The following is a 4,808-nucleotide window of genomic DNA, read 5'->3' as shown; positions in this document are numbered from 1 at the left end:
CGGCCTAGTCACCGCTGCTCCCTCCTCATTTTAAGTAAAGTTCTTTCTTTATTCACATTGCACGCCGGAGGCTTCATTTCGCGCTTTTTTTCTCCTAGGCCCGGGGCTAGGGCAAGTCCTTTGCGCCCGTCACCTAACAACGCCCCTCAAGCCCTTCCCCGCCCCCGCGCCGCCGGAAATCCGAGGTCTGGGCGAACCTTTTACTAGGCACTCTAAGGAGCAGCGATAGGACACCGCGGCCGCCAATCAGGCCTTCCAGATACCCGGATGTGAGACGGTGCGCGATACAAAGGCGAGTTTCCACCCAGAGGGTCGTCCGGTGCAATAGCCAATAAACATTCCCCGGACGATAAATGACAGGAAAATTAACCAGTTACAAACTAGTTTCTCTCACGCATGTGGAAATTCTTCTGCTTAGTCTAACCCACTGCCAATTGTGACTGGATATCATTGTGAGAAGCGGTTGAACTGTCTAATTAGGAGCGGGAGCGAAAAAACACACAGCCAATAGGAAGATTCTTAGGGATGGGGCGGGGACTAGGCCTTCGCCTCGGCGGCAGAGGAGACTCGGGGGCCATTTTGTGAAGAGACGAAGACTGAGCGGTTGTGGCCGCGCTGCCGACCTCGACCAGCAGTCGGTTTCTCCACGCCGAATCCGGGAGTAGGAGACTCAGAATCGAATCTCTTCTCCCTCCCCCCTCCTGGTAAGTGGAGAGGGCGGACGCAGGGAAGGCGCTGGGTTTTTTGGGAAGCGAGAGGGGGTGTGGGAGAGAATATGAGGGAACCCTTCCCCCTAACTAACCGGGCCCTCATTTATTCTGTTTGTTTTGGGGGATTAGGTCTGAAGCGGGAGGCGGTTTTACAGGCCTCAGCCTCTGCGTAGGTTTAACCTGGTGTCCTCTGGGCCACGATCGCCAGGGAAAATGCCCTTTTTTCGCTCTTCCTGTGTTAACGGCTGCTTTCCTTTCATTTTCTACGACCGCGAGGACTCCGGGATCCTGAAAATGAAGATCGCGATGTTCATTAATATAGTCGAAGTTAACATAGCGCCGATGCCTTCTATTACCTCGGTTCTTCTTACATGTAAAAATTGGGGGAGGGGGAGGGGGAAGGTTACCAAGTAGATGTATCGCGAGCCTTTAAATCCTGGATCGTGCCGCGTGGCCTACGAGAAAGGTTTAACAAAAGATTTAGCATTTTACTGATAACTTTTTATTTTATTCCTCTTTATGAGCAAATAATGGAGCTCGAAGTAGTTATTTTCACTTACGTTTGTAAAAGGAAATATTGTGTATAACTATATTAATAATTACAGCTGACTTTTCATCTGCAGGTTACAAAACACTTGAAATATATAAGTTAGTGGAACTTTGCTTGAGGTAGGTATTAACTCTCTTTCTCAGACAGAAACTGAGGCAGAAAAGTGTTGATTGCTAGGGTCATAATTAAGTCAGTAGCAGAACTACTAAGGAATTTGACCACGAGGTCAGTCGAGTGGTTTTTACCTGGTTAATGGAATACCGGGTTCTAAAAGTACAATATTTGAATCTTTGCGAGAACCTGATGACGGAAACCACGAGGTAACTGGAAATTCCCAAATTGCGCTTAAGAAAAATACTACGAGACTTGAGAATTTATTGTTAACGTAACTTCCTAAGTGTAAGATGACAAAATTTGACTTTCGGGTTATTCTGATGTTAATTTTCCCGTCCACCTAAACTTGGGCAAAAATTCACAGCTACATTTTATTAAGCAAATATTAACAGTGCTGTTATTTGCTCGGTGCTGAAATTTGATTAAAAACTTGTAAGTTAAAGTTACAGATTATTTAGTGTCACGTTCACTTATCTGGGAAATCGGTTTTTTAAATCCTCACATGAGATTTGGTTATTTTTTACAATCTGTTAATTTCACAAAAACTAAAGCTGTTAAGCACAGTTTAAACCAATTCTGCCGGGTAAGACATTTATCTGTAAGGCAACCTATTTGATAGGAAGTAAAATAAGGGTCAAAAACATCGCGACCCCTTTAAGTTTAAATACATTATTACAGGAACTTAAAACTAAAGTTTATCATCGTGCTAAACTGTTAGAAATGAGGTAAAGGCAAAAATAGATTAATTGGGAAATCATGTAGTACAAATGTTGGCAATGAGAAATGTCAGAAGTTAGTATTTAAGAACAGTTATTAATGGCTGAAATTGATGGACGGGCACTTTTCTTTGCCTTTGAGGTGTTAGAAATACGGGTTCCTTCCGATCAGTATGTATATCAGATCAGTATGTATATCAGCGTACCAAAAATTCTTTAATATCAAGAACTGTTTGCCACGGCATTTATATCACAATTCCAGGTGTGTTCTCAACTGGATAGGCATTTAGTAACATTTTCGTATTGACTAGCGTATTGGCTAGGGGGAAAAGTTGAAGGATGGCCAGGTTGCAGGTTTTCTGACCTTTTTTTCCCCCCATTCGTGTGCCACTCTTGGGAATACTTGGTAGTTGATGTTCCTTCTGTGGAGAATTTAAACAGCTTACGTTTGTAATTAAATCTCTTAGAGGATTTGACATGGCATTCGACCTTGTTTTGGATGGAATGGCAGTGCGACACAAAGAATAAACTCAAATAGCTAGTTGCTCTAATTTTAAAGACTAAGGGGCAAATTATTAAAACTTAATATAAGTGTTGAATGTGAGGTGTTGAATAGGGAGTAAATTTGCCTAGGAGGAGAAATAGATTTTAATCCTCCTTGCTTAAATAAGAGGACTTAGACTTTTTTTTTTTAACTTATTTGAATTTTTAGTTTCTAATTCAAATTTTTCGTTGCCAGAAGACTAAAAACTGTACAGATTCAGTCTTTTTAAAGCAGTTTTTTTTTTTTTTTTGAGACGGAGTCTCACTGTTGGTCCCAGGCTGGAGTGCAGTGGCACAATCTCGGTTCACTGCAGCCTCTGCCTGCCGGGTTTGAGCGATTCTCCTGCCTCAGCTTCCCGAGTAGCTGGGATTACAGGCGTGCGCCACCACGCCGGGCTAATTTTTATATTTTTAGTAGAGACAGGGTTTCACCATGTTGGTCAGGCTGGTCTCACTTCTGAGATCAGGCAATCCTCGTGCCTCCGCCTCCCAAAATGCTGGTATTGCAGGTGTGAGCCACGGCACCCGGCCCCAGTTTTCTAAATTAGTAGTAGTTATTACTATTCTTAACCACATTATTTCAGTCTTCAAATAATTAGTAGTTGTCTCTGGGGAGCATTATTTGCTCTTAATATGCATATTCTTGTATTCTCATTGGAAATGGGAAGCTTTTGGTTTTGTGTATACTACATTTACTAGAGGATTGGTGAGAACTAGAAAGTTGAGGTGTGGCATAACTACAGGTTTTCTCGATATTGAAAAATTTGGATTTATTAACATAAGAAATTTTGGTTTCTTAACCAAAGAAAATTTATTTTTCTTTAGTTTTTTTTTTTTTTTTTTTTTGAGACGGAGTGTCGCTCTGTCGCCCAGGCTGGAGTGCAGTGGCCGGATCTCAGCTCACTGCAAGCTCCGCCTCCCGGGTTTACGCCATTCTCCGGCCTCAGCCTCCCGAGTAGCTGGGACTACAGGCGCCCGCCACCTCACCCGGCTAGTTTTTTGTATTTTTAGTAGAGACGGGGTTTCACCATGTTAGCCAGGATGGTCGCATCTCCTGACCTTGTGATCCGCCCGTCTCGGCCTCCCAAAGTGCTGGGATTACAGGCTTGAGCCACCGCGCCCGGCCTTTTCTTTAGTTAATAAGAAAATCTTACAAGAAAATTTGGTTTCTTAACCAAAGGAAAGAGGTTTCTTTGGTACATTTACTGTGATAGGTTATGTGTTTTTGGATTTATATTGTATCAGGAAAACATTATTTGGTGTTCTAACTTGAGTCTGTCCCAGTACACTGGAAGGACAGGCACTTTGTTTAAAGAATTGATTCTAGAGGCCAGGCGCGGCTGCTCACGCCTGTAATCCCAGCACTTTGAGAGGCTGAGGCGGGTGGGTCACGAGGTCACGAGTTCCAGACCAACCTGCCAATATGGTGAAACCCCCATCTCTACTAAAAATACAAACAAACTGGGCGTGGTGGTGCTCGCCTGTAGTCCCGGCTACTCGGGAGGCTGAGGCAGGAGAATAGCTTGAACCTGGGAGGCAGAGGTTGCAGTGAGCCATCGCACCACTGCACTCTAGCCTGGGCGACAGAGCGAGACCCCCTCTCAAATAATAATAAGTAATAATAATTGATTATAAACTGGGGAAGAGAGAGATTCCCGATTTAAAATCTTCACAGTGGTTCTCAAACGTTAGCCAACACCAGAATCAATAGGGCTAGTTAAAACAGATTGCTATGATCTATACCACCAGGTTTTCTAATTAAGTCTGGGGTGGGGCCTGAGAGTTTGAACTTCTAGTAAGTTCCAGGTGATGATGCTTATGCATCACTCATTCTGAGAGGGACTCCTTTAGAAGAAGGGATCCAAACTTCAGGCAGGTTTTGACAAATAATAACCTAGAGATACATTTTTTAAAAACTACCTTTGAGCTTTATGTAAGGATACTCTTTTTTTTTTTTTTTTTTTTTTTGAGAGCCTCACACTGTCACCCAGATTAGAATGCAGTAGCGTCATCCCAGCTCACTGCAACCTCTGCCTCCCAGGCTTAAGGGTGCCCTCAGCCTCAGTAGCCCTGCTAATTTTTTGTATTTTTGGTAGAGACAGAGTCATGTTTCCAGGCTGATCTTCAACTCCTGAACTCAGGTGATCCGCCTGCCCCAAGCCTCCCAAAGTGCTG

The 4,808-nt window shown here is 43.5% G+C and overlaps 1 protein-coding gene across 9 annotated transcripts in view; it reads left to right on the top strand.

Annotated features, from left to right (window-relative positions):
* Positions 1–277: 277 nt before the first annotated feature.
* Positions 278–4,808, top strand: part of HNRNPC (heterogeneous nuclear ribonucleoprotein C (C1/C2)) — a 64,669-nt gene continuing 60,138 nt past the window's right edge. For 4 of the 9 annotated variants that reach the window (XM_011976249.1, XM_011976246.1, XM_011976244.1 and 1 more), the window contains exon 1: positions 507–704. The gene's annotated coding sequence lies outside the window, so the exon portion shown is untranslated. Of the gene's footprint in view, positions 705–1,333; positions 1,380–4,808 lie in introns of all 9 variants that reach the window. The other 5 variants (XM_011976245.1, XM_011976241.1, XM_011976248.1 and 2 more) reach the window with 4 other exon arrangements.

This window comes from Mandrillus leucophaeus, unplaced genomic scaffold (assembly GCF_000951045.1).
Source record: "Mandrillus leucophaeus isolate KB7577 unplaced genomic scaffold, Mleu.le_1.0 Scaffold163, whole genome shotgun sequence".
NCBI classification, from domain to species: Eukaryota; Metazoa; Chordata; class Mammalia; order Primates; family Cercopithecidae; genus Mandrillus; species Mandrillus leucophaeus.
The sequence above is the reverse complement of the archived record's forward strand: the minus strand, read 5'-3'. Positions and strand labels throughout refer to the sequence as shown.